This window comes from Alligator sinensis, unplaced genomic scaffold (genome assembly GCF_000455745.1).
Source record: "Alligator sinensis unplaced genomic scaffold, ASM45574v1 scaffold940_1, whole genome shotgun sequence".
NCBI classification, from domain to species: Eukaryota; Metazoa; Chordata; order Crocodylia; family Alligatoridae; genus Alligator; species Alligator sinensis.
Genome location: NW_005842177.1, coordinates 942,144 through 967,621, shown reverse-complemented (window position 1 = coordinate 967,621; position 25,478 = coordinate 942,144).

Genomic DNA, 25,478 nt, shown 5'->3' with positions numbered 1-25,478 from the left:
GTTGGCCAGCAGGTTGCAGGGCATGGACTAGTCCGGGACAGGTGCCAGAAGTGCTGGGAGAAATAAGTCTGAGGGCTGGACTGGGCTCTTCCATCCTAGGTTGTTCAGTGGAGCAGGCCAGGGACTGAAGAGGCAGCTTTTTCCTTCCCCCTACCCCAGTCAATGAGGGCACTTTTCCTGGCCAGTGCCAAGCCATCCTGACCCACCCTACCCAGGCCCAGGGAGCAGGGGAGAGTGGTGTCAGTCTCAGACAGGCCCCAGGCCTAGCCAGGCTTGGCAAAGCTCTGCATTTACACTCTGAGCCAGCAGGCAGTTTCATTAGCTTCAATGACCCACAGTTACCAGTGGTTAATTGACAATTTCCCATGCTACTCCAGGTGGCTTGAAGGTTGGCCAGCCAGGTCACAGGACACGGACTGGAGGGGGAAGCAGGGTGGGATTCAGGTTGAACAAGCCTGGGGGCCAGAGCAGGGCAGGGTCCATAGGAAGGGCTTGCTGTGTTGGGGTGTTCAGTCATATTGGACTGTGGCCAGGGGATAGTGTGTGGGGGTAGGGATGGCCCATGAATGAAATCTTTTACCTTTGAGTAGGCCTAGCAGGTTGGCAATAGAGTGTGTGCATGTGTCACTGACTGACACTAGTCATGCATGGTGCATAGCACAAACCTTCACTCTCCTGGTCACCTGCTGTGGGGGCAATCAATGAGCATCACCTGTAATCCCAGCTCCTAGCTAGCCCAGCATGCAAAGGGGTCTAATCCCTAAACTAGGGCCCAGAGATACCTCAAGCTAAGACCCGCCTTTCCACCCAAGCACCTATCTATTACCCTTCAAAGCAGTGCAACACCAGCCATCCTTTCCCCGCACCCAAACCTCGAGTTACCAGAGAGGTTTCCTGCAGGGGGTTGAATGTCTGTCATCTGAGCTGCCACCATCTTGTCTTAAGTCCACCTCTAGGGTTTCCCGAGTTCCAGGTTTGGTGATGGGGCTCAGGAAGAGGATCACAGAGGACATTTGGTCCTTGGAACCTTTTTCGGGGACAGCAGGTTACTACTGGGAGGAGGCTGCCTCACTGCTGTCCTCTTACTGGTCACAGCAGACCAGCCCTAAGACCATGCACTGGATATATGGTGAGGAGCCATGTGTGATCCCTCTGAAGGATGTCTTCAGGCTCTTTGTGGAAGGCAGTCAGGGTCCTTGCTGACCCAGACACACTATTAGCATCCTTGCCCCTCAGTAGAGGAATCTCAGGACCTTTATCTTGGTCCTGACCTGAAGCCCATCTTGCTAATGCCCCCATGCCAGCAGCTGCCCCACAGTCCTCTCATAAACAATCTGATTCTACCAGTTTCCTTGAGTTTCCTTCACAATAGTCTTCTCTTTTACCCATATTGCAGTAAGGGCTAGCACCTCACTGCAGCTCCAATTAGATGCCTGCCTGATAGGGTCCAGGGGGAATATCCTTTCGGTCATACTGGCTGAGTGATTTGGAGGTTGATAGAGGAAAAGTTTATGCTTGCTAGGTGGCATGTGCTCTGCATGCTGTTTGCACCCTGCTGGGTGAAAAGGTCACACCCCTGGAGGTGAAAGGGGGAATTGGCTTGGTCTCAGAACTGCCTCCTTGGCAGGAGAGTTCAGAGACTAGAAAGTTTTTCCACACAGAACAAGGGAGTTGGGGAGGGGCCACTGCATCCTGGGATACTGGAGGACTTCAACTTGAGTAGCACAACTGTGGGGAATGGCCATACCTTAACAGAACAGGAGCTGGGCAGTGCGGATAATCCTGCTTGGAGTGGCATAATTCTGAGCAGCATAACAAGTGCTTAAAACAACTTTAAGGTGTCAATGTGCAGAAAATCCAGGGATTAAGAGTTCCAGGAGCCACCTAAAATTACTGTGGGTGCCTTACGTAGGTGCCTTCAAGTTCGGTGCTGTAATGCCTAACTTCTAGGCATCTGGCCTCCAGAGTTTAGTAGTAAAGCTCCTCATACAATGTGTGGGGAGATGTAGGTGCCTCAGCAGACTGATCACTATGCATAATTTGTAGGTTCTGTACAAGCATTTTATTCAATCAAGTCTTTAGTCTCTGTTTCCTAGCTGTTCAATGGGGATAATAATCCCAGAGGTACTATAAGGATAAATGGATTGTGAGATGCTCAGGTATTCTGGTGATAGGGTCCATAAAAGCACTTAAGATAGGGATCCGCTCCATTCTGGGCCAATTAAAATTTAATTGAGAAAGCAGCACTGAATGTCAATTGTTTTGGTTCTGTAAGGTGTTGAGCTATGTGTTATGGATGGTTGCAAAGATATCATTAATGTGATAACAGTTGATGAGCCAAATAATTCCTTCAGTTCCCCAGCTGGCTACTCTGTTGCCTGGACACAAAAAAGGAGCTGAAAGATGGCAAGAAACCTAATGTTTTTTTGACGGGGGGGGAGAGGTGGATTTAGGGTAGGGTTTGCCAGAGGATGACTAGGTAAAAAGTGATTCATGAAGCATCTTGGTAAATTAAGCAGACACTTCCACAACAGCGAAACTTAATTAGACAACAGGGGGCCTAATCAAAACATGCCTGTATGTTAGGGACTCTGTGTATTTGTTTGCATGATTTATAATGGACCTGTCTTCTCCTGCCACCCTCTGCTGCTAGCAGGGAATGGCTCATATGTGCTGACCCAGCATGTTATCCAAATATCCTAATGAAGGAGAAAAGTAGCCTCCCACGGAGTCGGAGAATGATGATTTTTCAGGAAAATCTCACAGCTGAGCTTAGAACAAACACATAAACAGAAAAAATTCTTAGCTCTTGTGGGGAGCTGAGCATTTGGGACCTGATCTAGGTGCTTAAATACCTTTAGAACAACAGCCCTTCATCACAGAGAGGACACTCTGAAAGCTGCACTCCTTAGTCAGCATGAGGATTTTTAGGGTCGCTCTTCTTAGTCATCTAACTTTCTGCAATTAGTGTAAATGGAGCCTATGTAGCTAACTCAGAGTCTTGGGGGCTGTGTGCCTTTACTTCCTTGCTATATGCCCTCTACATAGTGACTTTCAGAGCATGACTATATGACTTGTGGCCCATGCCAGACAGTGCTGTAGTGAAGCCAGTCACATTTGCCAAACCTCAGAATAGATGTACCAACCTACCCTGCACTATGCATTCCTCTGCTACCTCTCCTGAGATTCCCTCCACAGTGCCCAAGCCTCCCTCTGCCACCTCAGCCGACCCTGTTTTGTAGCAGGGCAAGAGAGCAGCCCTTTTTTAATGCAGCCTTTGCTTATTTTCTTTGCTTCTCCAGGCTTGGAGCTGAAGCAGTTTTACTACATTTGAATTGTTCTCAGCTCATTTACACATAACTATCAGAATATAACAGCTGTTGCCCTTTCAGAACATTCCCTTTTTGAAAGAGTTCCAAATGTACCCTTGTCCATGCAGTGTTCAGACAGCATGATAACGGACACCACAAAATATACAGTTAGATGCCTGCTCCATCGTTTTTCCCCAAAGTTTCTGACACCCTAAGCCCTACAAAAAGGTGCTTCTGGTATTTCTCATTCCCCAGTGCCTAGCTGATGGTATTGTTACTAAGGATACGTCCTACCAGGAACACGGGATGGCTCTGCCACCTACTCAGGAAACCAGCAACGGACACCAGGGGTGTTAATGTACAACCATTGCTCTTTTTGTGGTTGAAAATATCCTTTCCCCTTTAAAGATTCGTCTTATAGGATGAGTAAGTGACACTCCACATACAGATCAGCTTTGTGGCATAAAAAACAGCAGGCTAATACAAAATGCACCTATGCACTTGGCTTCAAAAGACCCTTTTCAAAATCAAAACTGTTAAAGAGTAGCTCATTTCCAAACCAGAAGCTGTGATGTCACAGGGGATTCTGCCATCAAGTAGGGGGCTGAATGGCAAGAGCACATGAACTCTTCAGAAATGTTCTCAGCAGCAAGGAAATAAAAAGGCTTAACAGGGTAATAGGTACCTTTTGCGTGTTCAGAAGGAAGCTATTAGCACTAATGCAGCTTGGAAATAGTGAATTGTTGTGGGAAATATATATGCATGTGCAGAACCCACACATATGCATGTACTCTCTTCGAGAGGTTTTTGGGTGCAAGGTGGTGGGTATTTTTTTTCCTGAAAAACAAAGCCCCTTTGTTTGTACTTGGACATTTACCGTCTCACCTGTTTTCATCTCATTCCCCACTCACTTGCACATGTAGCTTTAGCTTCCTTGATTACCAAGACCACTTCTCAATGTTGCTCTCTTTCGAGCTCTCCACAGCCTGAAGGATCCCTAAATTTGGCCAGACCTAGCTCACTGATGAAACTCTTTGTTTCTAATCTTTTCTTCATCTTCTAGACCTACCCTTTTCAATGAAAGCTAACCAAAAATTTTCACACAGCTTGGTGCCAGCAAAGCTGCAACTTCTTTTAGCTGTGGGTATCTTAAGCTCTGATGAAGACAGAAAGATTAGGAATATTAAAACACTCTGTCTGTATTTAAATAGCGGCCCAAGTCTTAAAATGGTGTGACATCCGGGGAGGAAGCCAACAGTCTAAAGACACAAGAGGGGACTGTGGATGGTTATTGCCTATTGGAACAAGAACAATATGAAAGTTCCTCCCTAAAGGGTATAGCTAGCATTTTAAAAAAATGTATGTGGCCTCAGCTGATCAGTACCAAACCTGAGATATCTGAAACCCAAATATTTTTAATCCCCTGAAAATACAGGGTCCCTCAAAACGGTCCAGTTAGGCACCCAAAATGTTAGACATTCCATGTCACTTCTATCTTGCTTCAAACAAAGCACTGAAATAGGGTTTTTCCCCCCTCATTACTCCTTTTGAGAAAGTTATTTTTAATTTTTTCATACTCGAAAAAACTATATAAAAGCTTGCTATGTCATTATTCAGCAGTATGTCTTAGAATGCAACTGGCTACTATCCTGTCATAAAGAGCATACATGGTCTTAACACTGGTTGGATGCTTAGTAGACAGCTGACATGGTGAGCAATAATAGGACCTAATCTGTTTGGATACAGCTTGATGGTGCAGTATTAAACAATAAAAGCAGTGATTTTTAAAAATGCCTCATTTATGAATGTAAATTTAAAATATAGAGGATACAAACCTTCATGATAGTCTAATTTAATCACATAAAATGTTAATAATTCACATAAAGTGAAGTAATTCATTTACAAGTGTTACCAGATATTTATAAATATTTTGACAGTACTTGTCCCAGTTTAGAGTAACAGGTTCCTTCTGGCCTTTAGTTACCTTAAGCTACTAGATATCAAAGAAGGCTGTACTTTGTAACCCACTGAAGTCAATGAGAATAGACTAGTATATCAGCCACATAGACAAGTGACTCTTTAGTATGTGTAAGTACTTAGGTTCAGACTACACTAAAATCAATGAGAGTTGCATCCATTTACCCAAGGGTTGCCTCATTCCCATTACTGCATTACAGAAATCTGCCTGAAGTATGGCCACCACAAATCCACTTTAAGCAAGATTCCCAGCAGGCCATTCACAAGTCCAACCAAGGCCAGAGCATTTCAACTTTATTATTAAAAAGGTCACAGGACTCTCCACAAGGAGCTTTTAATGGAATTAGAGTTACAAGCTGTGCTTTTTGGCTTAAGCAACCCATTAATGGTGTGAAAAGGAGCAGGCTCTTCTTTGAGGAAATTATGTGGCAATAATAAGCTGCCTAAGCCTTCAAGAGGACAGTCCATTTTGCAGAACAGATAATTTCCATGCATTTTATGAATACCATGAAAACCCCTTGAAGATTGAAGGCTGACTGCTGCATAGAAAGATAGGTTTTTGTTCCTGTATTTGTCAGTCAGCCCAGATCTCAGCCTAATAGCGCCGTTGATGCATTATAACTGCTTTCTCTCTAGAGCCATTTAGAGGCCTCGATCACACCAGAAAGACAGCAAACACCCCCTCCACTTGCCCACCAAGATAGAGTCTGCTGTTGTGCAAAAGCAATATAATCCATACCGTGAACACTGCAGTAGCAATTATAAATGTTAATGTCTTCAACTTTTAATGTGCCTTTCATCTCAGGACTTTTTTTATTAGAAATACTGGAATTCCTTCACCCACTACAGAAATGTGACTACTTCAAGAGTGGAAAATGGCAGTATTTTAAGCACTATAGAGCAGTACAGACCAAGCGTCTTGAAAAATGTTGTATCCAACAGAATCTGCAAAGGGAAAGTTTAAGGTGGGTGAGGATAATCACCCCCAACATTAAATTAGGCCTGCTTAGTCATCTTGACTTGAATTAGGTCATTTTACTACTATAATTAAAAGGGCAAACATTTAAGATTAAGAGACTAAGTTATAATTACAAGAGAACTTCAACCATAAGAAATGCTGTTGATTGCACACATGGCCAAGTCTTCTGCTCTCAACTTTGTGCCACCTCATTGTGGTTGGCTACCTATGTACAGGAAAATACCTAAGATGCATTAAGCTATCATAAATGTTGCTGAAGCAGCTGTTTCTGAGGTCTGTCACAGATGGCAGATCAGAGACAACCGTATTTTCACACATCTCTTGAAAATACATCTGATGAGCAGAATTCGTATTCCTGAGCAAGCAAAACAAATAACAGAAGCAGATGGAAAGGTGTCATTACTTGTATAACTGTATGCATACATGTGAATATACCAGCATCTGAACTTCTTTGCTTGGCTCTCCTCCAGTTTACTGAAGGAAGAATGGTTTTTATACAGAGCATAATACTTCAGTGAAGCAGCTCTGCTTAAGGACATACTTGAGCTCCACGTAGGGGTGTCTTTAGTGGGTACAGGGTGGTTGCTGTTGTTTTTTGTTTGGTTGGGGGAAGATTGTTTTGTTTTATTTTAAAGTCTCATCCTGTGCAAATTTCATAGGCAGATCATGAATCTTAGATTTAAGGCATCACCTGACCCCAGGGCAGTGATGCTATTTAGGAAGAAAGAGGCATACTTAGAGGGGTGAATGGGGAGAATTAAACAGTTGCTTTAAGGACCCAGTAATGTTTTCTAAACATTTTTAACTCCAGATAACATATGAACACATTGTGAATGCTGCATTTTTGGTGATTGTTTTTTAAATTGACATAACACAGCTAAGCAACAGTGGTGAGTAGGTGGTGGAGTGACCGTGGCTTCCAGTCCTTGCTTCACAAACATTTTTGCATCACTAGCAACTCAAGCTGGAAGGTTGGAGGGCCAGCTGATTCCATGACTACGTGGGAAAAAACCCCACCTGTGAGGGAGGATATACTCCCAGGTGATCCATAGACCATCAGAAACTAGAAGCCATCACCCATTTCCACTGTTGATTATGCAGCCTCCTTAGCGTGGCACTCTGAGCCAACTGTTTAGCTTTCCTGAGAAACAAAGCTAATTAGCTCAGGTGTGGGGCCAGGCAGCGGTATTCTGCAACTTCTTCCCAAATGCAATAGCGTGCCATGTAGTGCCAATCTGGAACCAAACTCAGGGCAAAAGTCTCATTTCAGGGAGCCCCCAGGCACACTGGGACATGGGCCAGAAAATCAGACTGTCTTGGGAAATTTGAGAAAATGGATTGCTTATTGGGACAATGGATTCCTTTGTAGATGACCCTGTGTTTGAGATCTAATTTTTAAACTACTGATAATACTCGTGCATCTGTATTTCCACAAACTGTTATAGTTGTAAGTACAAATTTAAAAAGCCACAGAAAAATGGCTAGATCTAAAAATTCACTTGCATATGGAAATTATGCATAAAGTAGCATGAATAAAATGTCAATATAAATGTGCTGAGGACTTCAGCTTGCTTTTCAGAATTGCATATTAAATGTAAAATTAAAAAAAAAAACCTTAAGTATCTCATGGTTCAGAAAATAGTTTGGATTGATGCAGTGACTGTCCTACCTAACTGCAATGTTCAGTATTGTTTTGGGGAGCAAAACAAGTCAAAGAAAATTCTGAAAAGCAAAAATAAAGTTCAGCGCTAAGACATTTTCACGCACAGTACAATACATCACATGATTTCCCATGAGGAAAGTTACTGTAAGCTCTCACAGTATTTCACAAGTTATTTCACAAGATATCCAAAAGCAATCCAACCCCAAAACAAAAAAGCCCCAAACCCCAACAAAATTAATATGCCCACATGTGAGTCTGCTCCCGCTCTATGGTCTGGGCCCCTGACTCATCTGCCATGACTTGATGGAATTACAACTGAAAGGAGGGGTTCAGGGGTGTTCCTTCCCCTGACCTGGAGACAGGATACTCACTGGCTTGCCATGGTTGCTCCGCCTCCTCAGCACCCCTTCTACTTGCCAACTGTGTGGATCTCTGTGTCACCATGCCAACTCCTGGCTTTGGCTTGTCAAATGCCCCGAGGAGCCTCTGCCTCCTCAGCTGCTGTTGGGAGCGAAGGCTTGGAAGTTCAGCCTGCCTGCCCTTCTTCCTCCTTGGTCCACCTCCATCCCTACACCGACCCTGGGTCTAAGGTGCCTACCTCAGGGCCGGGGTCAATAAAGCCAGTTGCATCTCCTGTGGGGAACTGCTGACCATGGGCCTCTACTCCAGGGGCTGAGGTTTGTGAAGCCTCGGCTGGCTTCCCACTCTTGCCCTCGCCGGTTTGTGGCAGGACAGAGTCATGGGGGTCATCTGCTTCGGTGCGCCTGGCCTTGGTGTACTTAGCATTTCACCTCCTGGCTTCCCCCTGCACCTGGCTTCTGCCAGGGTTTTTAAATGTCCTGTAGCATCAGTCTTAGCTGATGTCATCAGCTGGCCCCCGCCCAGCTTGGTTGACAGCCGCTTGAAGTGCCACTGCAGCGCTGGCTCACACAGATCCTTCTCTGTCCCGGCCTGCCTCCCAGGTAAGTTTTCTGTGGCGTCTGGGTTCCCGGGCCCTCCTCCGTGAGTGTCAGAGTCTGCCTCCAGTGCTTCTGGCCCCTGAGGGTGTACCCTGCCATCACAGGATGGTAGGGTAAAAAGAGATGTTGCATTTCTCCTGGAAGAAGCAGTTCTCTTAGGAGAAATCCTACAGATTTATACGTCCATTGTCCCATTTCAAGTACCTGTGATGTACGTAAGATAAAGCGTGCTAACACTTTTTTATCCTGGGATAATGTTGAGTAGTCACAGCTAATTCAAATTAATTCCCAGGGTATGTAAAGGGCTGTGCTAGCACTTCTTTTATATGACTCAAAAACCAGGGATAAATCAGCATCATCTCAAATGAGACATTGGTTTATGCCATGTTAGTGGCCCTGCCCCTCTAAGGAGACTGGAACCAATAACAGTGATGGATTTAAATAGTCCTTCAACTCACAGAAGTGTAAAAACTACAGCTGTGATTGACCTCTCAATTAAGTGCCCATGGAAAGCAAGTCCCTCTCCCTTCTTTCTTACTTATTTCAAAGCACAGGTACTGCAGTGTTCATGTCTGTGCTTGGAAAACTTTAATGCTTTCAGATGATACTTTGTGCTTTCTATTGGCTTATCTTGTCCCTTGCCTTGAGCTGCCTTTTCCTCCTGTAACACTGGTGTACTCCACACCTAGGGCACTATGGTACCTGAGCCAAAGAAAGCTTCTGGCCAGGATATTCAGCCTGAAGTAGCAAAGACGAGCAACTTTTCTAACTGCAAATTCAAAAACAGGTCTCCTTGGAAGCTGAATTAGTCAACTCCATGTCCCTATAGCTTTCCCCATCCTTTCTTCTCGTTTCTATCCTCTGGCACTTACCTGCCCCATATCCTGTTCTTCCAAGACCACTACCATCTGTACTGCACTCCTTTTGGGCAGCCAGAGTGATGTGGGGAAATGATTCCCAGATAGTCTGACCAGTATTCAAAAACTAAAGGACTCTATGATCTTAGGAGCTCCAACTATCGATAGAAACTTCTCAATCTAGAAGGCACAGCATACAGAAAGTTAAGCAACAGCCTCCAGTGCATGTGGGTTCTTAAAGTGGATGGCCAAAATAACTATCATCCTGCAAATGAATTTGGATAACAACCTCCTCATCTTGTGAATATTTCTCCATGAATTTAGTATTTGCTACAGAATCCATAGGAACTGTAGCACAGAAAGCCAGAAGCAATGCTACAAAACTTAGCTAAATTGTTCTTAAGTTTGCATGTAGCCAATCACATTCTGCATCTTGCATCTACATATCCCATGCATATGGTGTTGATTTTAATTTAAATATAGCTTACTACATTTTAATCTTGTTTTTTTAATAAACCTCTGTGGAGGATTTTTGTATATGATTAATTCACAATGGCTTACATTAGACATGAAACTAATTGTAATTTTCTCTTGCCTTGTGCCTGCTTTTAGCTGTAATTAAGAAGAAAAACAGTCTAATGTGACCAGGTTCATCATCATGCTATCACTGACAGATCATGATAACCTGTGCTATCATCCACAAAGAAAACAGAGCATAAAGAATACAATTCCATTCCTTTTCTTCTCTCTCTCAAACCTCAAGAAAAAATAGTAAAAATTCACTTCTTAAAATTTGTGTATGGATAGGGACTGATCTAATTCATGGAGGCTGCCTTTGGATTTTGTGTTCCCAGCACAGTGTAGGAAGCCATTTTCACTGTGGAATCAGCACATGGAAAACAAGTCTTCTCAATGTTTGTAGTGTTTTGCAGAGTTAGCAGATGTAAGCAATCAGTGAAAGAGCTGAAATCAGATAAACTCCCAGGCTCTCAAACTGGCTCAGAGATACTTAACCCAGCTAGTAAGGATAGTTTTTTTCCCCTTACAAATACAATGGGTTGGTCAAGTCAAAGACCAGATCTATAAGACAATGCAAAGCTGATAGCACATGGATCAAGCCTGAAAAATTCAGACACATGGATTTCTGCAGACTGATCAGAAATGCAAGAATTCTCTGATGGGTAATCAAGCAGCAGAAAATAAGCAAGATTGAAGACATGAGAGATATTGAAATCTGCTGCTGCACAGAATAGTAGTAAAATGAGAAGAAGGAGGAGGTTAAATGATATTCTCTGGATTGTGTGAAGTACTAGTGCTCTACAGATCCAGACCCACAAATTTCACAGTCTATTCCAGATTTCAATCAGAAGAGTAACATGAAATAATTACCTCTTATGAGCAGATATGGAATGTGCAATACGACATGACTATAATAAAAAGAGGAGGGAAGCAAGCAAACAATGCAGAAAAAACTTCCATTTAAAATTGTTTATTAGGTGTGTGGGTGTTACTCAGGATGTCTGCTATTGAGTCACACATTGATTTGTCTTTCCAATTACTTTCTTTTAGAACAGAACTTATTGCAAAAAGTAACAGTAAGAAAAGAAAGCTACTGTATTTACTCGATTCTAAGATGACTTCAAATTTAAAAAGCCCCCTACATAATTAGATTCTAGACAGGAAAATTATACATTTGTTATAAATTTCTGTGTCTAGAATCTAAGTATTGGGGTGAGGGTTGTCTTCAATTTGTCTTCTCACCGCTGCAGCAGGAAAAAAGCAGCAGAGGGGTAGACAATGGGAAAAGCAGAAGCAAGGGAGCAGGTGAGGGAAGCAAAGGTTGGGGTTAGGAGTGGCGAAAGAAGTAGGAGGCAGAGAAAGCAAGGCGGGGAACAGGTATCTTGCCCATCATTTCTTGCCCCCCCGGTGACTATTACCCCACAATTTAGCTCCTCCTTCTGCTGTTCTCCATGCTGATCTGGGCACAGGTGGAGTCCCAGAGCCATTCCTGCCCCACACTGCAAAAAGCAGCTGTGCTGGGAGCCCAGTTTGGCATCCTGTAGATTTCTCTTTTCCCACCCTACTGATGATTAGAAAATGATATTTAGAGACTTGATTTTAGGAATTGGCTTGTAGATAGAGTAAATATTGCATTAGAACAATGGTCCAGGGGAATGGCAAGGGTTAATGGCTTTCTAAAAGTCTGTGATATAAGATACATGTTCTCAGCCTTTTAGGAGACCCTGGTCATGTCTACATGTGCCCCTGACTGCGCATTTAGTACTGCACAGTCCTGGCAGCACACAATTACTTTTATATGCTATGTCGCTGTAATGGTGAGCTACGCTGACATAGCTCATAGCATTGGCAGGCACAAACCATAGCAACATCACCATAGCAATGATCTATATTGCTGTAGCTCATCGCTATGGTGATGTAGTGTCTCATGTAGATATGCCTACTGTGTCTGAAGCTAACAGACAAGCAGGCACGTGCATCCTGGGAAATTGAAAACATGCACAATATTCTCTGAAAATCCATAAGGAACCCTGAAGCATCAGCAGTAGGTCACAGTGACCATCTGCAAAGCCCCTGGGATTTCCAGTTTTTGTGGACTGACCAAATTAGGAGGCTAGGAATGCCCAAATTAAGACACTGGTAAATGACCAAATTAAAATGTATGAATGTGATATACTTGAGAAGCAAAAAATTATGCTGAGAGGGTGTAACATGAAGAGTATGACAACCACAGGGAAACCAATCAATGGTACCTGGAAATAAAGTCATCAGGAGAAAAAAACACAAAAGGAGGGATTTTCAGAGCATCAGGGGGGATCCTGAGGCCAGCATGAACAGAGGGAATACCACTGGCCTGTTGGAGAGGGTGAGCATCAGCCTTTAACCTTCAAGACTTCTGATGTCTGACACTCAAACAAAGAACCACAGGGTGGTGCTCATGTACTGGCCAGGCATACTGGCCCTCTGTGAAAATCCTGCAACCGGTAGATAAGTAGGATTGGGGGTGGAGGGGTGTGGGGATATTAGTTTGCTTGCCTGCATTACTCTTATCTGCTATCACTGTGTATCAATAACATTTGTCTATTATCAAATGGAAGAAGTCATGGTCAGTCTGAGGGTTTGGGTCCACCCACAACAAGGCATCAGGACTAAGTCATAAATCCAGTGCCAACACCACTCCCTTCCCCCTTCTCCTTCCAGGGGGGAGACAAGAGAAGGGGTAAGGCAGAAGGGAGCAGGTCAGAGAAGGAAAAATCTGCAGGGTGGTGAGTTGGGCTTCCAGCACTGCTGCTTCCTGCAGCATGGGCCAGGCTGGAGATCAAAGCAGCAGTGGAATGCAGACTCATCCTTCCCAACTCAGTTCCTTGCCAGCAAGGGTAGGGAAGGGAGGTGGGAGGAAATCTTCATGTTGCTGCTGTCCCTGCCCCACCTGGGCTCCCTGCACAGCTGTTTCTCTCAGCTCCTAGCTGTGATGCACAATTCCAAGATGAGGCTTCCATGATGAATCAGGAGAAAAAAACCTCATCTTAGAACTGAGTAAATATGGTAATCTCTTAGAGAGTCTTTTAAACCAGAAATGAAGCTCTCATCAGCAGAGATTCGGGTTTTCCGTTCACCATAGAAAACATGGTAAAACATGGATTTTCCCAGTTTAAGGAGAAAAATGTGGATTTTCTCTTTTTAAGGAGAAAAATGCAGGAAATGGTGAGTTTCCCATTGCAGGCTGACAGAGTTCCAGCCTGAAAGGGGCTGGGGAGATTGGGAGGAGGGCAATCAGGCAGGGGGTGCCACTTGTATGTGCACCCAAACATGCTTGCAGCAGTTAGGAAACCTGGACAGCAGCTCCCCACAGTTATGTCTGTTGGGGGCAGAATAGAGGCTCCCATAGTGAGGTGTGGGGAGGTGGGCTGGGGCTGGCATGTGGGGAATGGGGCCTGGGGCTGGCAATGTGCAGCTGCAGGGCCTAGGTGGGGAGCAGCATAGAGCTACAGGTAGCTGCTGTGCTATTCCACATATACAGGTATTCCTTGCAGTGCAGGTGTTTTTTTTTTCACTCTGGCAGATCCAGTTTAAATACAGACTATAGATTCTTATCCCATTATCTGAATTAACATTTGTGACCCCCTTTCTTCCTATGGGTTCTCTGCTTGTTTCCCTCCCTGTCTCTCCTTTTTTCCCCAACTTCTGTCTTTGGATCGCTCACACCACTTTATACATTGCCTTATACTGTCCTTTTACAGCATCTGATGAAGTAAATATGAATTAATGAAAACTCATACTCTCTCTATCTTATTTAGTTAGTTAATAAAGTGTTTGCCCATCCTGCCTTCTACACAAGACTTGTCCTTTTCAAACCTTTTTGAAAAGGACGACCCCTTTTCAAATCATAACAGGAGGCAGTGTGTTCCAAGGGTAGTTAACTCTGCCATCATACTAAACCCAGAGCACTATCAAAAAACACAGTCCACCTATTCTGGTGCCAAATCCAATCAGTTAGCTAATATGACCACTCAGAGCTGCTCTGATTGGATTTCATGTGCTGCACATGAATAAGCTCTGGAGCTAATTGCTCCAGAGTTATTTGCTCCTAGGCACACATTCAAATGGTGTGCCCAAGAGCAAAATACTCTGAAGCAATATGCTCTGGAGTTTATTCATGTGCACTAATTACATATGTAGACATGTCCAAGGGGGCTTAAAGTGGCTCTATACACATGCTCATCACTACTCTAGGGAGGCTACACTGCCTTATGTCTAGGTTTTGGCACAGATGGCGTAGGAGGGCTGAGTGGGGCATGCTTCCCAGATGTGTTCTCCAGCTCAGCACAGAAGCAGTAGATATGCCATCAGAGTGCAATTATGCACTGCATGAACAAGTATATTCTATTATCAGGTTTGAATTTACTGACTTGATTTCACTGAAAAATCTAATAGATACTTGGAGCCTTTCCTTATTATCTCTCTCTCCTGGCTAGAAATAGGTTACCTTTCAAAATAAATAAATAAGGGTGCCTATGCACATGCATTGAGGATACGCCGACATAGTGTAATTACAGCACATCAGAGCTAACTCAATCAAGTCTGCTGGAGCATGGTGATTACTGCGCTCCAGTAGACTCCCATGTCATGTGTAGCAGTGTCCCCATGCCGAAAAATGGCAGCAGAGTTGTTTTAACTAAAGCTCGTTCAATGAGCTTTAGTTAAAGTGCCCCCACCGCCATTTTTCAGCATGGGGATGTTGATACACGTGATGTGGCAAGGACTTTAATTAGAGTGGCTGTCAAAGCCACTCTAATTAAAGTGCCGCCTCCTAGAGCACATGTATAAATTCTTAAAATGAATAAATGTACACCTGTTGCAAACAACTTGATGGTTTCTAGGGCATTTTTATGCCTGGTACATGAAGATCATTAAATATTATCCCGACTTTGCGATATTAAGAGGCAGACATTAAGGGTCATGTCACATGGAACACTTAGCATGCTTTAAATGCACTTAAAATGCCAATCCATGTTTTCAAGTAGGATAACACATGCTAAGTGCTGTTGTATTGTATCCTAGAAAAGTCCTGGGATGCTTCCTCCTTTCTGAGGCAGGAATATCTCCAGATCATATAAAGTAACTTGTGTCAAGCTGACGTGGGACTGCTCCATGGAGATAATACAGTCAACTCCAGTTCTGGGGCTGGGACCCACAATCAGCTGATTGTTGGTCCTAGCCCTAGCATGGTCTTGGAGCTGGTTCAAAATTTTAGTGAGGCAGAAGGGTTGAGACTGACAATACTTAATGATAGTAAACATTACCATGTAGACACTCAGAACATGTTCTAACTAATACAGTACAGTAATGTTTACTATGGTCTCAGATAAAACGTGTGCTATGTGTCCCTTGGAACAAAATTCTAATTCAAACTAGCTCAAAACTGGAAGAGTTTGGATCCACTTTCCTGTCCAAATAGCCCTTTAAGAATTAAAACAGTAATTGTATAATCATGTATTAACTGTTATATTTAAACATAGTAGTCTTACTTTTTTGTATTTAAGAAATAAGGCACATTCTTTAACTTGGACATTTTAACATTACTAATGTACTTTAGCCAGAGATATATGGTGGACTGAATTACTGTATTTACTTGAATAAAAAATGAGGGGTTTTCCCCCCAGTTGGCGTATGGAAAAAAGCCACTGATCTCATACAAGGAAACCTCACTAAATACATTCTCTATCACTAAACTGATGCCAAAAGCAGCATATGCTCAGCAATGGAAACCAACTATGAAGCTGATTAAATGCAGCCACTACTAAGTATGACTATAAAACCAATGGCACACATTGGGCAAACATTCTGAGGGGCATCTACCACAAGAATAAGTTAGTGCATCCAATTTAAATAAGACATAGAGTAGTGCCCTTTAAGTGCAGTCCTCTTCAGCACTGACTCCTTTTCAAGTCATAGTATACCACAACATTGTGGACATCTTCACTCACACACTGAGCTGTGCCTTTCTTTCCCATTTCCAATGATTCCTGTTTCTTCACCAGCTTTAAATGTCTGGCATACATCACAAAATGAGGCCCCAACAGTTCACACAGAACCCGTCTGTCCTTTCCTTTCTCAGCCTGTTGCATATGATTAGGGTGCCCCCACCCTCTATGAGGTAGAGCTGGACTGGCTTGCCCTGTGCTTCATCATGCATATAAAGTTTTGGAGCATCCCAAGTCTTGACAAGAACACCTAGTTCCAGTCATGACTGGGGGCTAATTACTACATGGATCCTATGTGGGAGAGAGTATCTGGAGGACCCACACATACTGAACAGCACTGAACTGTGGGGTCACCATGGCTTGAAACGCTGTTGATTCTGGTGGTGCTCAGCCCAATGAACTATGTGGTAAATCACAAGTCTTTGGCTTTGGACTAGTAGGATGCATAACTTGTACAACATATAAGTAAATGCCAAAGTGCTGCTCAAAAGTGTATTTATGGAGTACTGTGCTAAAACTTGCAGTAGTTAAAAAAAAAAGTAGCATGAATCCATTCTAGATAAATTGAGTGCATGGCTACTATAGTCAAATTGCTACAGCCATGTATAATTTCAAAACTTTGAAAAAAATTTTCAAAGTTTTTGTTTTCAGATTTTCTCCTCACTTCCATGTGCTTGGGGGAAGCAGGATCTGGCAGTAAAAAGTGGGGGAAGTGGCTACCAGGGGAGAAAGTTGGGGGGGAAGCAGAGAACAAAGGAGCTACCTGACCCTCCAGATTTATTTTCCCTGGTATAGCAGTGGAGGGAGACAAATTGAATACAAACCTCCAATGATTAGATTCTATGCCTGGAAAATTATAACAAATTTCTAAATAAAGTGCTGCTCAAAAGTGTATTTATGGAGTACTGTGCTAAAACTTGCAGTAGTTAAAAAAAAAAGTAGCATGAATCCATTCTAGATAAATTGAGTGCATGGCTACTATAGTCAAATTGCTACAGCCATGTATAATTTCAAAACTTTGAAAAAAATTTTCAAAGTTTTTGTTTTCAGATTTTCTCCTCACTTCCATGTGCTTGGGGGAAGCAGGATCTGGCAGTAAAAAGTGGGGGAAGTGGCTACCAGGGGAGAAAGTTGGGGGGGAAGCAGAGAACAAAGGAGCTACCTGACCCTCCAGATTTATTTTCCCTGGTATAGCAGTGGAGGGAGACAAATTGAATACAAACCTCCAATGATTAGATTCTATGCCTGGAAAATTATAACAAATTTCTAAATTTTCCATAAATAGAATCTAATTACTGGGGGGTCATCATATAATGAGGGTTATCTTCTATTTGAGTAAATATGGTATTTATTCCCCCTTTCCACTGAGAATTAGCATTAGCAGGCATGAGTAGGATTTGTATGTTAACTAAAAAGTGGCAACTAGGGACAAACAAAGAAGTGTAAGTTGTAGAAAAAGTGACTGCTCAACATTATCTCAGCAACTTACTGATAGAGGCAGAACTGCCATCAACCAAGCATTTGTAAATCCTAAGCTAAAACACCAAGACTTACAGTTTTTCAACCTCCTTCAGTTTTAAAATACATTTGTGGTCTGGTCCTTTTACCATTTTCTTGGTTTTAAACATTTCAGGCTCTTTGTACATCCATGAAGTTAGAAAAAAAAATCATTCCAAAACACTCTGTTCCTCTCCTGTCTGGAAAGCTCCTTTCTTCCTCATTGCTCACTCAGCTAACTGCCCACCATTTATTTAGGAGCTGACCCTCATTGCTGTCCTTTTCTCCAAGACACCCAGGTCCTGACTACAGGCCACCGACATACCACTTTTTCCTTGCTGCACATGGCATATACGTGTGAACCCTTTTATGAACAGGCTGAATAAATAGGCAAAACATCATGTAAGAATTTCCCTCCTGAGGAGTGGTTCTTCTTAAATGTGTTCAGAGCACTCTGCTTACACCTGATTCTATATAGCCCAAAAACCCAAGTCTGAGTTTTTCCTCAATAGCAGGATGAGAAATCTTATTTGCAAGGCATTCTCTGTCTAACAAAGTAACTACATCTGTTCTTTTCTTGCATTTTTCTTGGGAAACACAAGTGATATGCTGGCATGAGCTCTGTATCATTGACCAGGAGACTTGGAAGTAATTGGATCAACTCCTATGGCCAGATAGAGCCCTTGGGGTCTCTCTCACCTAAACTAATGTTCATCTCTCAGAACCTTGCCGCTTTCTCATGTGACGAGACAGAACACAGTAGGAATGTTCATTCTCTGAGATGAGTTAGAGCAGGAGATGTCTAAAACAAAATAATGAACAGAGGGAAAAGGTAGGTCAAGTGCTTCCGTTGTCCCTGTTTTATAACAGAAGAAGAAAGGAATATTATATTAAATTTGAATTCCAAAATGATAGCAGAAAATCCTTCACTATACAACACCATATAATTCGAGTGGAGCTCACTGTGAAGGATTATTAAACCTCATGGTTCAGGGCTTAAATCAAGCAACCTTTACCAATAGAGATGACATGGCGGGGGCAGCTCACCCCAGCTTCAGGGTTCTTGTATCTTCCTCTGCTTTTGAAATATTGAACGCAGGATAGAGGACCTGAAGAGACATCTAATATGGCAATTCCTATTACATAGGTTCCATGTTAGCCAACTGCTTTCTTATTAATCCTGCATTAGACCTCCACTGGCAAGGAAGCCAAGAAAGGAAATGGCAGATAACTACTGGAAATGGATGGGTAGAATCAGATATCCCTCCACCTCCAAGATCTGGATGAATTTTTGAAGTTCTGGGAACAGAACTCATTGTTTGCTTAACAAAAGGATGGAACCCATATCCCCAGCTGTTGTGGGCAGCTTTTGGACAAAGCAGAGCTAGGCATGTTTGTTCAAGCACCCTGAGCCTACCACTTTTACTTTTGCTTTAGCTAAGGACCCACTTTTTGGGGTCCTCACTTCTGCTGCAGCTGAGTTAGTCTATAGTATCACAAGGTCACCCTGGGCTTGTAAGAAATGCAAAAGAAACAAAGGTTAACAAATAAACTGTCACTTAGCTTTCTTGTTGGCCCCACATCTCTGGATTGCTAAGCTTTCCTGGGGCTTCTCATTTCATCTTTCAGAGGTTTTGAAGAAAGTCCTCACGGCTTCATGCAAACAAAAGAGAAGCTCTGCTCATAGTCTCTCTCAGTGGCTGCTTGACCTCGGCTGACCCAGGCTCAGAGCAGCTGTGTTTTATTCCATGCTGCCAGTACAGCCACCTCGAGGGTAGTTTCAGTGGCTTTTATTTCCCTTCCCTGCCAGTTCATGTGGGCCAGCTCTTCCTCATTCCCCACACTTGGGTGAGCACCCTTGCTGGGAGGTTTGCTGCTTTCCCAGACCTGAATCCTCAGCCTCTGGTGACTCCCTCCAGGTCTAGGGGGACAAGGGCATGTTTCCAGGGCGTGGGGCCATTTGGACTCCTCCACACCCAGAGTAACAGGGCTGAGCGTTGATACACCAACCTCCACCCTCCATGGTAAAGTTTATGGAAAGCATGGAAATTCCTTGTAGAAAGAGCATTGACTCCACATTATTAAATGCATTACTCTTTTCTGCTACTTTCCATGTACCTTGATGCCCACCATCAATGCAGTATTGGCTGTGAAAAAATCCACATTCATTTGGATACAATTTTAGATTAGCTTTCTATTTTGAATTTGGTGACAAAACATTCAGTTCCTCTGTTGTAGGTTTAAAACAAAACCTGTTTGGCATATGGATTAAACACAATTTTAATCTCCTCAGGCAAACCAGCTGTGTTTGCTGAGTGTGCAGAGAGGCAGTAATATAGTAATAGAATCTTAAATTCAATTCAGAATTTTACGACATGTCTGCAGAGAGACTTAAAAATAGAGAGGTAACAGGCAGAACAAGATAGAAACATGTGAGAATTCCTTAGCAAAAAAATTGTTAAGATGGAGCTAGAGGCAAGAAGTCTTAGAACATATTCGTTTTTGAGGTGTCTTGCAGCAATCCCTGGAAAACCGGTAATATGAGAAGGCTGAGAACCCACATAACCTCCCTTCCCCAGTGCCCCCCAGGTCCCCCCGATATGGAGGAGATTGGGGACAGGGGCGAATTTGGTCTCATGCTACCATAGACAATGATGTCATGTAATCCAAGGAAAACAGGACTGGAAGGAACCTCAGATCACCTAATCCAGCTTCCTGTTCAAAGTAGTATCGTTCCTGTCTAAACCACGTTAGAAAAATATTTATCGATCTGCTTTTAAAAACTTTCAAGGATGGAGATTCCACAACCTTTCTAGGTAATTCCTTTAACACATCTTTCTTAATCCTTCATTTTAAAATGTTTTGCTGCTACTATTTCTAGTAGAACAGTGTTCCAGAACCTCACTCCTCTGACTAGAATATAGGTTAAATGTGTTCCTGCTCTGAATTTATTAGTGTCCATTGTGAACCCAGTTGCTTTTCTACTAACAGGGCATGTCTAGATGTGTGCTTTCATGTGCAGTAGCCCATTTTATTGCACATTAAACTGTCACATATAAAAGTGTGATTAGGCTAATGCACAGTAAAGGCTACTGCACATTGTCACTTAAAAATGGTGCATAATCATTACTGTGCATTAAGGCAGACTAATGCGCATTTAGTACCTCACACTGGAGGTACTAAATTTAATGTGCATTAGGAAAAGTGCCTTAATGCATGTGTAAACACTAGACGTGCCCACATTGTCCTCTACTTTAAATGGTTCTTCTCCCTCGCTCATTTTTATTTCACTGATTTATTTATTAACAGCAGTCATTCCCCCACGCTTTCTTTTACTAAGCTAATCAAGACAAACTTCTAGTCCACTCTCATAAGGTAGGCTCTTCCATCTGATGGTTATTATAGCAGCTTTCTCTGAACCTGTTCCAGTTTGTAATAATCTTTTTTTGAAAATTTGTGGCTAGACCTGGATATAATATGTCACCTAGATGAGGTCTCAATAGTGGCTATACAAAGTCATCACAATGTTTCCTCATCTTTCCTGGAATAACCTTATCGCCATTTTATTACTACTGACCAGACAAAATAAAAATAAGGCTATGCCTGAATAGCTTTAATATTCAAAGTGACTGTTAGCTGAATCATAGTCAATGTCCAGTTGCAGACATTATGCAAAAAGACAGTAGTGAATGTGGTATCTACACAACTGTAGCAAACCCCCCCAGTTTTTCTTTTATATATATATATAAATAAAATGATAGATATGCATTCTCTTCCCTTTCCCAACTATTTCTGACTTTTCTTTCTCTCCCTCTCTATTCCCTATAGACAAGCATAAGCAAGCTCAGACTTAGGATAAGTTTTAACATTTTTATTTTGGTAGCAAGTTTTTGGTTTTGGATATCCACTGTTTTATATTGTATAAATATTAGGTTCGTATTGATTTTTAGTGTTGTATATTGTATTATTATAATTTTTGTATTGATTTTTATTGTTTCATATGGATATTGTATGGTTTAGGCCTGTGTTTGTAAGTGAACCAAAGTCATGATAGTTTCCATTTTATATGTCAAGCCTCCATCTTGTGTCCTCTGCCCGGGCATCCCCTGTGTTGCAACTGTATGATTCACATACCCCTCCCATGTAAATTGGTTCCCGGATGAATGAGAGTGATTGGGAATGACTGAAATACAATGGTAGCAGGCCTCTACTGAATGGCCTGTAGCATTTGAAAGACAAAAGACCCTGCAGAACCAGCAACTCTACCATTATACCCCACCATTACAGATACCCGAAACTGCACATCCTTGCATGGAGCACACATGCTCAGTACGCCAGGGGCTGACCCTTGCCTGGGCATGCCTCCTGTCACTTCGGTCACACAAGGTCTGCCCCTATAAAAAGGGGCAGTGAAGACAGACCCAGTGGGGCGCCCTCTCCATCTAGATCAGCACCATGCCACACCACCTATCCACCCAGAGGCCCTGCCGGTGACCCCCCTCTGGACAACACCTACTGGACAAGGACCCTTTTCCAGCCTGGATAGGTAGATATTACCTGCACACCTCCTCCAGACCTTGGACTCTCTCTCTGACTCTCTATCTCCTCCTGGACTTCAGTGGACTTCAGCCCCTGCACCAAGCCTCTCTAACCCCTGCTGCCATTGTATGTTTATGTGTGTGTGGGTGGGTGCAAGGGAACCAATAAGACATTGTGTCACCGTCTCCCCTGTTCAATAAAACCACTGTGATTTGCAACCCTGAGTTGGGTCATGTTTTACTGAATCCCAGTCCCTTTCTTATCTTAAATTCCAGCCTTGTTCTCTCTCTCTCAGCTCCAGCCCTCCCTCTCCGCTAGTTTCCCAATCTCTTCCCAATTCCTTCTCCCCATTCTTCCACCTCTCAGCCTCTCCTTGCTTTCTTGCTGTCCCTACTGCCTTTCAACCTCCTGTGCCATCTACTGCTTTTTCCCTGTGACTTTCTGCTGCCTCTCCTTGCTTTTCTGCTGCCTTTCAGCCCTGATGCTTTTCCTGTGATTTTCTGCTGTCCCCCTGCTCCCCACACTCCTCCTGCCTTTTCCCTGTGACTTTTTGCTGCCTTTCTCTGCTTTCCTACTGCCCTGCTGCCTTTCAGTCCCTCCTGCTGCTTTTCCTGTGATTTTCTGCTGTCTGTCTCTCTGTTTTCATGCTTCCCCCACACCTTCTGTAGTCCTCCCCCACCCCCCGCAGCTTTCCAGCTCCTCATGGCTGTCCTGCAGTTTTTTCCAGCAGCTGGAGCCTTTGTCCAGCTCCCAGCACCTACTGCCGCTTCCTGCAGCTTCTTTAGCTCCCCAGAGCCATCCTCTAGCTCCCCACACCCAGAACCCCTCTTTAACACCTACACTTTCCCATTTTCCCATTTAACACCCACTAGTCCCATTTTCCCTCTCCCCACCTACCTTTTCAGCTCCCCTGTAGCTCTGGCTCCGGTCCCAGTCTCTGTGCCAGTCTCTGTGCCGGTATCCCTCCCCTGTTCTTGAGGCTTTGGGTATTGTCTTTTAATCAATTAAGTTACCCCCAGCCTCAGTTCTTCAGCATATGCCCCTCTAGTCTACTAGTTCTAATCCTGGTCCTGGTAACTTTCACTCCCAGTAACTTTCACTCCCTACACTTCTAGTTTCTTACCTTAACCTTTCCCCAGGTATCCCAAGCACATACATACATACACACACATCATGCCACCCAACTTAGGAACTGACCTGTGTGTATATGTAGGTGGGTGGTATGTGTCTGAATTAGTGAATACACACACACATATATATATATATATAGATATCATTGTGTGTATGTGTGGTATATGAATTAGTAATCCACGTATGTGTATTGGATGTGCAGGTGTTGGTAACTGATTCTGTCTAAATTTGGTGTGTGTAGCGTATATCGGCTTAAACAGGTGATAGGTGTGCATGAACCTAGACTGCTTATTTTGAACGTGTGTGTATCTGAGTTGCTAGTGTGAGTGTGTATGTCTAGTAGGGGTGTATGCACCTAGTGAGTGTATGTGTGCTTAATCTATTTTTATGTGTGCATGTGCAATTGTACATCATGCCCTCCTGTCTAACGTGCAATATTGAGATCCTGAGCATTGGCCTGATCCCTGAGGGCAACACAGACAGAGACCATTTAGTCTTTTTGGGCAAGGCAGTGCCACTAATAATCTCTTTCTATATGCATACAATAGACAGCAACACCCTACTGAGATCATTCCTATTTCCACCCAAATTGGGCTGCAGTTCAAGAACACACACAATATGAATACTGATAACATCAAAAATGGTAACTTCAAAACACAAATTAAGACATTTCTTATTCCATAGCTAAATATGTCACCTGAACACAACTGCAAAAGGTAAAGATTCCCCAAATATGAAAGTTATAACATATGCTGAAAATACAGGCTAACAAAGCAGAGAACAGAGATCTTATTCCTTTCATAGTAGATTGATGCTACTGAAGTACTTTATTCCTTAATTCTTTGAAACAATGAAAGAGAGAATGGTCAACCAGCTGGATAGCTATGCCATGTATTCTCCAGTAATCTGTTCTACTTAGGCATCTTCAATATGGATGTGGAGTTACAGGAAACCAAACACTGTCCCTGAATTACAACTCTAATGAATATCCCATACCATTAATCGTTCACCTGTAACGTGAGCATACACATACACAATATGAATATTGAGAACAGCAAAAATTGTAACTCCAAACACAAATGAAGACATTTCTTATTCCATAGATAAATGTTTCAACTGAACACAACTGCAAAAAAGGTAAAGATTCAATCAAAAGGTAAAGATGCAGTCAATCTGTTTTTAGTGCTAATGATTTTGAGGCTGGTATTTAAATAAGGAATTTTAAATAGAAACATTCAAAAGATATTGATAGGATAGCACCACTTCTGTCTCTGCTTTGCCTATTTTATTTTGATATTTTAATTGTTTATAAAATATACTTAAATCAGTGTATAGTACTGGCCCTTATTTTCAAGGGAAAAATATCTATCTGCTAAACATGAGAGTCCATGCTCTATAATAAGCCCACGCATGTAAATATATACATTTTATTAAAATATTTATTCGTGTTTTAATGTTTTCCATTTTCCTCTTTAAATGCCAGCTAAAATAATAGAACTTAAGAGATAGAGTCTCTTTTGGAAGAGCTTTTAAGCTTCCAAATTAAAGGATAATCTCCCTACCCCAGTCATAAAAAATTAGGTAAAAACAGCAAAAACAGATCCCATCTGAATAATTTTTCAAACAGAAGTAAAAAGCAAGTATGATGCATAGTATTAAAAACACCATATTTAGCTTCTTCAGAGTGTGTAAACATTAATCAATCCTCAGAACCTTATCCTGTGTTGTAATAAAGAGAACAGGATTAAAATTAAATTTTCTTCAGCGAACCTAAATAAAAAGGTACCTTCATGCTCAGTTGACCCACTCTCTGTGTACTCATTAAGATGGATCTAGAGTTTCCTATCATAACTGTTCAAAGGAAACTTGGATTTCTAATTTTGTGAAACCTATAGGCCTGCTGTCCATGGTTTTGTTCTTATTATTGTGGTGATGGTGATTGAAAAAAACATTTTGCTCAAATATTTGGATGTGAAAATACTACTCTATAGCTACAGGGGACATCTGACTCCCCAGGTATCTCTCCACTTTCATCCCCCTTCTCTCTCCCCCCCGCCCCCCG